Here is a 12,872-nt window from a genome sequence, read left to right as displayed (position 1 = left end):
CTGAGTCCATTTCTTCTACCTCTGTGATTTTCTAAATAAATCTTGTCTTATAGTTTAAGTCTTGGCTCTGAATTTTTTCCTAGCCAGAACTCAAGTACCAAGATTGCTGACCCAAGGTCTGGTCTGACTCCACCTGTCTAACACCTGCTGCCAACAGATTCAGGCATCTGGAAGTTTTTCTGGAACTCTGATGGGGCAATCCACCAAGGTCTACTTCTCTGAGGGACTGCAGCAGCGAGGTTATCTTCATGGGAAAAGCGAGGCAATCTAGCCAAAAAGGTGGCTTCAAATGCTTTTGCAGGATGCTTTACAAATGACTGCAGACTGAAGAAATATCACGTGGCCATAATCAAACAATTGGGTCCATTTACCCTGCTAGTACCACCAAGCCTTGGTCTAAGGCCGAGGGACAGAAGGGACAGTGATTCAGAGTACTGGGTGATGAGTGACCCTTATCCCCTCACTCCTAACCCAGTATCCATTTCGTGGACTTCTGCCCAGACCTAGCGAGAAGGAATTGTGATAAAGCAGATGCTGTAATCCTGCCCTGGTGGATGAGGGCAGAGACAGGAAAACTGTTATGTAATCCTTCGTGTGGCTACATTTTTACCCCCAACTGGTATGTCTTGGGAAAGATAGATTTGCCATCCTGCAGAGAAACAACTCTAAGACTTTTAGATTTTAAAGACCAGTTTAAAATAAAAGAAAGGAATGTACTTAGATTACTAGCTTTTTATTGTGCTAAGAAAGACAATAAATTGTCTAAAAAATTGTACCACACATATCAATGAAACAGGAATTTTTAGGGGTGAAAAAGACAGGTTTAGGAAATTTTAGAAATCAAGGAGATCATGGAAAAGGCACAGGGCTGCAGAGCAGCAAAAGTTATATTTCTATAGAATAAAGGGACTAAAAAGCAGCAACAGGTACATTTCCATAGAATGAGGGAGCTGGGAACAGCAAAAGGTCTATATTTACAAAATAAAGAGAAGGAAGCTCTTCATCCAGAAGGAGAAGAAAGCCCAAAGGGAATAGGAAAAGAATAAGGAAGGAGGGGGGGAGAACCTTACATGGCACATCTTTGTTCGATCTTTGAGCCCAGGAGTTACTATAGTAACCAGTCTAAGGCAATAGTGACCAATCAGAGGGGATATCAAGGCACCAGGATCTGCAGCCTTTATAAGCCATAGGAAAAAGGAACTCAGTGGGACCCTTTCCCTCTCCCCATGTGGGAGTCTGTACTTGTTCTTCAATAAATCTCCACCTTTGCTATACTACTCTCTGTCCGTGGATTCATTCTTCGACTCCGGTGGACAAAGAATCCGGGTTACAGTCCAAAAATTCTGTATCATCAATGTGGCATTTCATAAACAAAAGATGTTCACACCATATTTTAGGCAGGACAGAATCACAGAATAAAGGTCAGTTCTTTAAATGAATAAATTTAGCTTTTTGAAAAATTCCACCTAATTTTTCTATTTTGTTTTATTTGGCTGCATATGGGCTGTGGTCCTCAGTCTAGAGTTTGAGACTGACTATCCAGAGAACTAGTCAGAAAGGATAGCGCAGCAGGCCGGACGAGCTGGTGGGAGAAGACGTGGGTGCAGCTAAACTCTTGCCATAGTCTGCTCACTGTCCTGGACTGAGTCACCACGGCCCTGGATTGAGTTACATACTTCCCTTGGCCTCATTTGCCCTCCGATAAGATGAAAAGGCTACAGTAGATGATCTCTAAAGCCCTTTCCAGCTTTAAAAATCTCTTGATTCCATGATTGTACTTACTGAAATCTGGGGCTTTCCCCTTTGCTAAGTCATCTGACACGAGGTTACCACCCACCCCCTCACGTTGAGTCAGGCTGTAAACCTCACAGTCCTCTTTGCTCCTTCCATCTCAATAATTTCCCATGTTCAGGAAAAAAGAAATCCTTTCTTCCTCTTTCACATTTATTCCTAGTTACCATCCTAGACAAATCTGAATTTCTGCCACTGCCTAATCAATCTTTCCTCCTCCAGTGTTTCCCGCTTCAAACTCACCACCAACATAGTTCTTCCTAAGACATCCATTTCTCTGTTATTTCTCTATTCTGATATCTGTGATGGCTGTCTCATGCCCACAGGGTGAAGTCTCAACTCCTGTCTTCAATTGCTCAAAGTAAAGCCTTCATTCTAGCCTGATTAGTTTCCTTCATTTCTCCAGCACACACTGTACAGTCCAATTCCAAGTTGCCTGGTGCTCACATAATGATTGTGCCTGACTGTCCTCCCTCTTTATTGTACAGATCTAATCTCATTATCTCTTGGAGGGACTTCTGTAGCATATCCTATCTATGTTCAACACTTTGACGTGCACATCACCTCTGACGTGCTTCACCTCTTTCACTGCTATCTGTAGGTCAGCTTACAGATCATCTCCAAACCCATGCGAGCCTGTCTTTCATTGCATTTATATCTCCCCACAGTATCTACCAACATGAATATTAGAGATAATGAATATTGGTCATTTCAAAAACAAAATGTGTATTTCTCCCATTTCATCCTAGCCCCATTTTCATTTTCTGTCTCATATTCTAACTCCTCAGAGAACCTTTTCTTGGTGACTTTTCAGGGAAATTTATCAGGGGCAAGAAGAGAGTATGCCAGAGATCATGAGGTTCCTCAAGTAGGCTCTCCTCTCTAATATACATGTATCTGACATAGATTTCTAGAGCAAAGCTATCATCTGTGTGGCTTAACCATCCAGAAGGTGACAGGGATCCTGGGAGTTTAGAGTAAAAAAGGAGGAAAGGTCAGTAATGATTTGACCTTAAAGAGCAGGGTCTTGTATCTCCTCAAATCACCCTCTGCAGGCTGTCTCACACAGGCTTTGACAAAGCGTAGCTCTGCGTAGCTTTTTCTAGAGGCCATTCTCAAGTCGGGGAAGATATAAGAACCAAAGGGAAAAAACCCACAAATAGAAGCACAAAGCCTAGACAGATTGTAAGGGAGAGAAGTTGTCAGAGAATGCAAATTCAGTTGATAACGAAAGCAAATTCAACAACCAGACAAATTGCTCTTCCTTTTGTTCAATGTCAGGACAAATAGCATCAATGTTCAAGTACATTTTCTTTCCCAATTAGACCAGCTTGCCCTCAGGTAGCCCAGCGACCAAGGCAACAGATAAGTCAGAACGAAAGTTTAAGTCATGTGCTAATTAAAGAAAGCATCATTAGCCAGAGACAAGTGTGAGAAGGTGGGGGTTGATTTGCAGCTGTGAAATCATGGGACAATCAGAATTACCAACTGGGACTGGGGTGGGAAATACCATTCCTCTTTTATAATATGCTACTAAGGAATTACAAGAGAGAAAGAGCAGTTTGAATCACCTAATTGCCAGAGTTTAGACTCTAATGCCCGTATTTATATTTCTTATATAAGTTTATTCGAAGTATGAAGAATATGACAACACACTCATATGGTTATTTAGAATCAGCCTGCCAAGGATAATGTTCATAAACCCAAATCAACCTTGCAGTTTTACATAAATAATGAAGGGGATTTTAACCAAGGCAGCCTGGAATATTGGATAAAGTAGAAGACCCAGGTTTGTTCCTTATACCACAAGCTTGCTATAAGATATTGTTGAAATGACCTATTGTATGCATTTCAATGTTTCAGAATTTGAATTATTATAATTGATTAACATGGTGCCTAGCAATAAGAATATATATATTCATTGACCAAAATAAAGGAACAAATAAATAATTCTATTCCCAGAAAGGTCGCTGAGTGTCTCCAAGGGGTTATATTTACATTTGAGGTAACTACCACTAAGTAAAACTAGTATGTGTATGCTAAGATGAGCAGGTAGCCTTCTCTCCAGTGGGGTAATGAAGATGTCCTCATAATCAATTGTTTATAAATATATATGTAACTTTGTTACACTAACAGCACATTTTGGGGATAATATCCAATTTCTATGTAAATTTAACATTATTCAAAAATTTTTGATAGGTCAGATATCTGGGAGAAACCACTTTTAATTTTCGCCATAAATAAGCTCACAATTCAGTTCTTAGGACTACTGTACTCTCTGTTCAATTGCAGTGGTAGCAAAGTCAAATGCCTACAGCTAAAGGCCACGCAAGTGACAAAAAGTGGGTTGTGATCAGACAAGCACATTGTTTAGTCAGTTGTTACTTAGCTCTAGTCAACACCTGTTGCCACAGGAGCATGGAGGAAATAGTGTCATCATATCTTCTGATTATTTTTTTAAAGCTCATGGAAATCTAAATAATTGTGTTAAAGCCACATAATGCACAAATTTTTTGAAAACATGCAGGGATTAAAATCAACAACCACAAATAAATAAATAAATAAATAAATAAACAAACAAACAAATAAAGCCTGCATCTTCAGCAACCCTTATTTTAGTGACACACCCAAAAGGTGATAAATCAGAAATATATCCTTGTTTCTATTGATAGCCTGGTTTCCAAAAGCTTTTGAGTCTTACTTTCCTCTGGAGCTATAATTTGTTGTGCTCAAATATTGGCTTAATTGCCTATTAGCTGATAATCCTTGGGTAATGTTATAGATTAAACGTTTTTGTTTCTCCAAAATACATAGGTTGAGACCTAATCCCCAATATGATGAGGTGGGGCCTTTAGGAAGTGTTAAGATTATGGGGGCAGAGCCCTCAAGAATGGGATTAGTGCCCCTACAGAAGAGACCCCACAGAAATCCCTTGCCATTTCTGCCAGGTAAGGTTATAGTGAAGTGGGCTCTTACCAAACACTAAATCTACAGGTGTCATGATCTTGGACTTCCCAGCCTCCAGAACTGTAAGAAAAATTGTTTTCCATTATCTTGTTATAGCTGCTGGAACAGGATAAAACAGTAAATTACTTACCCTCTCCATGTGGCACACAGACTCTAAGATGGCCCCCAATGACTTATGTATCCTAACATGCACACTTTTGTGTACTCCTTAAGTGTGGACAGAAGTTGTGACTTGTTTCTATCCAACAGAATATGTTAAAGGTGTTTGGCTGTCACTTCCATAATTAGGTTACAAAAGACTGACTTTTGTCTTGCTGGCAGCTCTCCCCTCGTAGGCTTGATGAAACAAGTTGTCATGTTGGGGAGGCCCATGTGACAGGAGCTGAGGGTGTCCACTGAATGATAGACGTCTTGGAATTGAAGCCCTCAATTCAATGTCCCAAAGGAACTGAATCTAGTCAACAATCATGTTTGTGAGATTGGAAGCAGATCCTTTTCCACTTGGGTCTTCAGATGTGACCTGACCCCTAAATAACACATTTATTGCAAACTCCTGGGAGACCTTGAAGCAGAGGCCCACTAAGCCATGCTTCATAGAAAATATGACATAAGCTCGGCAGGTGTGGCTCAGTGGTTGAGCATTGACCTATGAACCAGGAGGTCACAGTTTGATTCCGGGTCAGGGCACATGCCGGGTCAGGAGGCAGCCAATCAATGATTCTCTCTCATCATTGATGTTTCTATTTCTTTCTCCCTCTCCCTTCCTCTCTGAAATCAGTAAAAGTATATTTTAAAAAAAGAAAAGGAAAGAAAATGTAACATAAGTGTTTGTTGTTTTAAGCCACTAAGTTTGTGGTCATTTGTTGTACAGCAATAGATAATGAATATGCCACAACTTACTTTTCTCATTTCTAAGATGGAAAAGATAATAGTACCGCCCCTGCCCCCGAATGCCCCACCCCACCCCTACCCCCACCACCAACATAGGCTATTGTGGGACTTAAATGAGATAATTCATGTAAAATGCTTCATACAGTGCCTGGCACATATACAACTCATTAGTGTTGGCAACTTTTCCTCAGTCAGATCCCAGAAGTGAAGTCAGGCATCTTAGCAAGAAAGGTGTAATGGGCAGAAGCTCAGAGAGCTATTTCAGTGCTGCTTCAAGATCAAGGGACAAATTGTGAGATTGTGTTGGGCAGAGGGAAATGCATTCCCACTTGTGTACTATCATTGGGCAACTTTGCTGTGGAGCCTGACAGAGCTACAGGACTATATATGGAAGCCATGGGTGCCTTGTCCTCACGAAGAGCAGAGACTTAGCCATTCTCTCAAGGAAGTGGGCAATGAGGTAGAAGCTAGAGAAGAAGAATATTAGTGGATTTATTCTTGAGCACATGTGACAAATCTCCCTGGGAAAACCCAGAAACAACTGAGCCAGTCTGTGAGATGAGACTCTGCAGGGTGATGAGTCCTACCAATAAGATTTGTAGCTGATACCTAGAAGTTTGACTCAGTGGATAGAGCGTCAACCTGTGGACTGAAAGGTCCTGGGTTTGATCCCAGTCAGGGCACGTACCTTGGTTGCAGGCTCCTCCCCGGCATTGGCCCTGGTTGGGGCACGTGCAGGAGGCAACCAGCCGATGTGTTTCTCTTACATCGGTATTTCTGTCTTTCCCTCTCTCTAAAACTCAATGGAAAAACATCCTCAGATGAGGATTTAAAAAAAAGAAGAAGATTTGTAGCTGAATCTTTTCATTAAGCCTCACAGTACCAATCTGGTTACCTTAAATGGCCTAGAGACAGTCTGTTATGGATTGCCATTACTTCATACTTTGAGATGGCAGCAGAGTTTTCACAGACCTTTCTGTTGCCTGACCTTATACATTTCTGGGAGCAGGGGCAAGCTGATCCTTAGGGTCAACAGATTATTTTCCACTCCAGTGAAATATCTGAGGTAGCAAGCTAAGTTAACTGGTCATGATGCTAAGACAGAATATTTCCTGAATAAGTAAGTTACCCAGTATTACTTTCACTTATTTTCAGTTATACAAACAATTCAGGATGTGTACAAAATGTGGAAGATGGGTCTAGGGAAAAGAGATATGTATAAGCAAAGCAATAATTATGAGTTGCTATTAATGATCCCTCAAAGTAGGTCAAGTCATTGTAGTGGAAAAGCCTCTATCACAGAAATCTTGGTAGTACCAGTAAAAAATGCAGCCTTTGGGGAGTTTCCCAAACAAAAGGAGAATTGGATGTCTTTCCGAGGGTGGATGAGAGAACAGTAAGACCTAGAAAGCAAGAGTGGGCCTTTCTAATTCTCTCCGCTAGGATTCCAAGGATTAAGGGATGAGAATGTTCTCCATTTCTATCAGCTTACAAAGCAAAGCTAGGGTCTGGCAAATGGCCCCATGGTTTCTCTCTGGTCTGACTCTCCCTTGAGGAAAACAAAACTCTGGGAGAGATACATGTCTTCTTCTTTCCCTCAAGGTTGGGAGGTTTGAAGTCAATGCAGCTGTGTGAAAGAGCAGTCCTCTGGGTGGAAAACAAAGCTATCAATGTGAGTCTTTGATGGTTGTGAGATCTTCTAGAACCACCTATTAAAAGGCATATAGCCGAAACTGGTTTGGCTCAGTGGATAGAGCGTCGGCCTGCGGACTCAAGGGTCCCAGGTTCGATTCCGGTCAAGGGCATGTACCTTGGTTGCGGGCACATCCCCAGTAGGGGGTGTGCAAGAGGCAGCTGATCGATGTTTCTCTCTCATCGATGTTTCTAACTCTCTATCCCTCTCTCTTCCTCTCTGTAAAAAATCAATAAAATATATTTAGAAAAAAAAAAAGGCATATAACCCTCAAATAGGTACTTTATTTAGAAGGATGATGGTAGCAGAAGAAGATCTGAAGCCTGGGAATGAGAGGTACTCAGGGCCTCAGGATGGTGAAAGGGGAGGTGGAGGCCTCCAAATTTAGATCTGAACGTTTACCTTCTATTTTTCCCATCTGTAATCTGTAGATGGAAGCTAAATCTACCCAATAGTCCTAAGTCTGTATCTGTTTCTTTGTTTTTATATGAATTTCACATTACGTATAATCAGATCTGCATAGAATACATCTCTGACATCATCATCTTCAATTTGCCTTGATGTTCCCAGGCAAATTTTATTCCATGTAGAAATTTTATTGAGTTTCTGGACACAAAGGAAGAACCAAAGTTAATTGCCCTTGATATCCTTTTCACAGAAGTCTTCACTAGCATCTTATGTTCCCCAAGGCATTATGACTTTTCACATCACCCATATTTTATAAGTAGAAAAGACAGTAAAACCAATTTCTGAGCCAGGGCCTGAGTCTAGGACCTGACTCCCACACACTGTGATCTAATTAACAAGATCCTGAAAACAAATGCACTCATACAAAAACTAAATTAACCCTAAATTGACTTGCAGTTCATTTATGGGATGCTTGATTTTATTTCCAACCTGAAATGGAACCATCTGAAGCAAGCCCACGTAGGTCATTCGTTAAAGCCTAAGGCACCACAACCCAAGGGCCCTGCGTCATCTTCCTTGTGTGCATCTGTCCCCACGTCTGCCTCAAGTTGAACAAGCTGGCCACACCCTGATTCTGCTAGCCCTCTTCTCAGTACATCTTATGTAGAGAAATAGTATAAGCAACATATACTTATATTTCTTCCCTTCCTTAGTGAGGTTACAATAATGTTCCTTGGAGACATAGAACTGACTGATGCCGCAGCACTAAAATAACTTTCAGTTGCTTCCACATTTGGTTTCATGCTTTTAATATTTGTTATAGAACATAAACATTTGTGAAATAGAGGAAAGCAGGCTTCAGAAAGAGGCAGGATGCAAATAGCACTTTTCAGGACTGGTCTTAATGTGAAGTATGACAACATCAATGCACCTGATCTAATTGTTGCATGGCGTAATATGAACAGCCACATCAAAGCAACCTAAGATGCATGAAAAAAAATATGGATCTCAGGATCAGGGATAGGGAGTGGGTGGGTGGTAAAAGAATTGACTGAGAGAGGGATCTGGTCAAGAAAATCCTCTTTATTCCCTATAAACTCTTAGGGCATAAGCAAACCTGGGAATATCCAAACTTTGAAGTAAGAGCAGCTACCCTGAGCCAAAGGGATGGGACTGGCTCACATTCCAGGTCAGAAAAAATGTTCTTACTTTGACCCTCCGCTCTTGAAATTCTGGACACCATTGCTTGGTTTTGCTATTTTCACTAGCAGAGGCAAGTTCTTTCCCCAAAAATGTCAGGTATTGCATTTATCTTGCTAAGTACAGTTATTTTGATTAGCTACTTTAGGTTAAGAGCCCCTCACATTGTATACTACATTTTAAATTATTTTAATTCATTTTTATAACCAATTACTGTAATGTCACTATGCATCTGTGAGTTACCCCTACTTAGTTAGCATTTGGGGAAATAGGGACAAAGCCTTTAAGTGAGCCCTGCCTCCAGGTCTCACAGCACTGAAGTGGAGGTAGAGCTGGGATTTTTTGATTCTGTAGTTGCCCTGTTTCAGGAACAAGGTGAGCAAATCGATTGTACCTAAGAAGTGATTAACCCACTGTTTTATAAATGAAGACACTAAAGGCCGACTCTAAATGCCCAAGGATGCGGTGTTAATTATTGTAGTCAGAGCACCCAGTACTCAGCAAACCTACAAAGTGGCACCTGTACCACTGCGATGCAGCATCTTGCATTAAAAAGAGCGACATACCATAGGGAATCAATACCTCCTCTTTCAGAGTGTTTAGTAAGTTTTCTTTCTGGACTTGTGTAGCTCACAAGGAGCAATTCCAGATGAGGTGGCCCAGTCCACCCTATATCTATATCATTGCTGCACATCATATACAGGCTAACAAAACTCATGTTTTCTTGCTTGTAAGTGAAATTATACCTTTTCACAGTGATAATGAAATTGTTTAAAACGTGGAGTCTCTGTGTGTGTGGAGAGAAGAGGAAAGAGGATTAAAGAGGATTTTGGTGATGAAAAGATTAGAAACTAGATACTGAACTCACCCCATAGGCATCAGGGATTTGTGGGTCAAGGACAGGGGGGTTCAGTGGGACAGAAAAGGCATCTACAGAGTTGGTCGGCATCTACAATGACTTTATGTGTCCTATTTCATTCACAAATCCATTTAAATAACAAAGCATGCCATAAAGCATTCTGCTATAAATCACACAAGAAAGAAACGTAATGTATTATTTTTCTTTTCTTTTTTTTTTACTTCCCCTGTATTATTTTTCAATAAAAGAAAAAAATCATTGAGATCATGTTTAGAAAGAAGACATTTAAGCTTGAAAAAAATCCCACATCCTTCACAGAAGTCAATCCAAATTGTTCACTGATCACGTTTCTGCAATTTGCTCCAATTAATATCAGTTAAATATTTCCCTAATATTAATATCAACTTTAGACTCAGAAGGAGCTGCTGAAGGGGCAAAAACTAAGGAATTTACTGTAATTCAGAAGCACTGGAGGCAGGGAAGGAAAAGCAATGCCACTGGAGTCAGCCCCTGAAATACAACCCCTTTTAGAATGCCTGGTCACGGGAAAGGCAGGGCCAGGGCCTAGCCTTCTGTCCTGTGAACTCTGAGAAGCTGCACTCTGCCTTGACCTCCCCCAACCTGATCGCCTCTGGCTGCATGACCCATGCTCCCATGCCAGCTTTCTGGCATGGCTGTTGCTGGCTGACTCCGCTCTGGCCTGGGCCAGGTTGGCCAGGGTCCACTGGTTTGGTCGTGACCCTCTGCCTGTGGCCCTGGCTTCCTCGCTCAGCCTTTGGTCTTCCCTGACTCTCTTGGGAATGAAGAACAGAGACATACTGAAAGCTGCAGGACTAGATACACTGGGAGAATGATATTTTAATTGATAAAAGTGACTCCATTATAATAGCACCTTGTAGGATAAAATTATTAAGTACTCTGTAATAAGATTCTATAAAAGTGTCTACTATCTTCCCCTATGAATATATTAGAATTTTCTCTTTTTAAAAATTATTTATTATACATTTGAATTTTCAAGATTTAAAGCAAGGGTACATGAAATAAAATTCATGCAATAGGTATAGTCATACAGAATAGAAGAGAAAGATATAAAAGCAAAAGGCAATGACCATTTTTAAATACAGATAGCAACACATGACAGAAATTTACAGAGTTCTATGGCTTGTATCGGACACCTCACATTTTTTAGGTTAATGTAAGACTGTGTGGTATTTCTGTGTTAATAATGGCTCAGAAGCTCAGGGCTACCTACCCTAATATCAAGCTAAAATCAGCTTAGTGGTGGATCAAGTGTCTGGAAGTACGGACTGATGCCAGACATGATGGATTTCCAATTAAGATGTCAGCGGGTGTGCTCAAAACCATCTGGGAATTTAAAAAGTAACTCATGCCGAGTTTCCATATTTGTCTTGGCTTCTCTAACAAAGATTTTTTTTTTTTGCATTTAAAAATATTTTATAGAATGAGGAATTTCTATTTTTAAAAGGATATTTGTACAATTAAAAATGTTTTCACTTATCTTAGTTACCTCATATAAATGGAATCATGCAGCATTTGTACTGTAACTGTCTTATTTTACTTGGCATAATGGCCTCCAGATTCATCCATATTGTTGCAAATGGCAGGGTATTCTTCTTTGTTAAGGCTTAAAAATATTTTGTCCTATGCATCTACCACATTTTCTTTTTAAAAAAATATATTTTATTGATTTATTACAGAGAAGAAGGGAAAGGAATAGAGAGTTAGAAACGTTGATGAGAGAGAAATATCAGTCAGCTGCCTCCTGCACACCCCCTACTGGGGATGTGCCCACAACCAAGATACATGCCCTTGACCAGAATCAAACCTGGGACCCTTCAGTCTGCTGACTGACGCTCTATCCACTGAGCCAAACAGGTTAAGGCCACATTTTCTTTATCCATTCATCTATCAGTGGACACTTAGGTTGTTTCCATATCGTGGCTATTCTGAATAATGCTGTAATGAACGTGGGCATTTATATCTCTTCAAGATCCTGATTTCAATTCTTTTGGATATATTCTCAGGTGGTTGCTGGGGCTGGGAGAGTGGGAAATGGGGAGCTGATAGACAATGGGTATGAGTTTTAGTTAAACAAGATGAATAAGCTGTAGAGATCTGCCATGCAACACTGTGCCTATACTGTGCACTTAAACTTTCATTAGGAGGTAGATCTCATTTTAGATGTTCAGATCACACAAAAAAAACCCCACAGAACCTCAAGTTCCATCTATGCAATGAAGTCAGTGTATGATTTTTATGTCTCCTCACTATGGGAGCAGTCTCCTCACTACTCAGAACTCAGGTAGAAAGATCATAGTGAGTTTTATAAAAATGGGGGATTGAATAGTCACTCAATATTTAGTAAAAATATTTAATTATGAAAAGTAACACAATTTAAATTTGTTTAAATTAGTGTGTTTATTTATATTAGGCAATATACAGTGGATGCCTGCATTTGTAAGAATTGCTAATTATTGAATTAATTGGTATAAATAAAAAAAGATTCATGATAAAAAAGATAAAAAGTAAATGTTTTATTAGAGTAAATTTCAAGCAAATTGAAAAGTAGAGAGACTAACATACTAAACCCTTCTTTACCCATCACCAGTTTCAATAATTATAACCTAGGGGACAATCTTGCTTCATCAGTACCCCCCTCTGCTCACCTGGGTTATTTAGAAGCCAAGTGCAGGCATTGTATCATTTCCTTATGCAGTGTGGAAAGATATGGACTACTTCTGTAAATGCATTCACAATGTCATCAGACCTTAAAAATAATAATTCAATATTATCATGAAACATCAGGTCCGTGTTCAAATGCTCTCAATTGTCTTATAAAAAATGTTTAAATCTTTTTAAATATTAGAAACAAGTTAAATCTATACTTTGCCATTGGTTGGTATGTCTCCTAAATTTCTCTTCTTTGAAATGGTGCTATAATTGAGCTACAACACAATCCTCTGTTCAATAGAAACCTATAGTCTTGTAAACACTGTCACAATAAAGATTCAGAATATTTGCATTATTTCAAAAAATTTCCTC

Source organism: Eptesicus fuscus, chromosome 10 (genome assembly GCF_027574615.1).
Source record: "Eptesicus fuscus isolate TK198812 chromosome 10, DD_ASM_mEF_20220401, whole genome shotgun sequence".
Taxonomy (NCBI): Eukaryota; Metazoa; Chordata; class Mammalia; order Chiroptera; family Vespertilionidae; genus Eptesicus; species Eptesicus fuscus.
The sequence above is the reverse complement of the archived record's forward strand: the minus strand, read 5'-3'. Positions refer to the sequence as shown.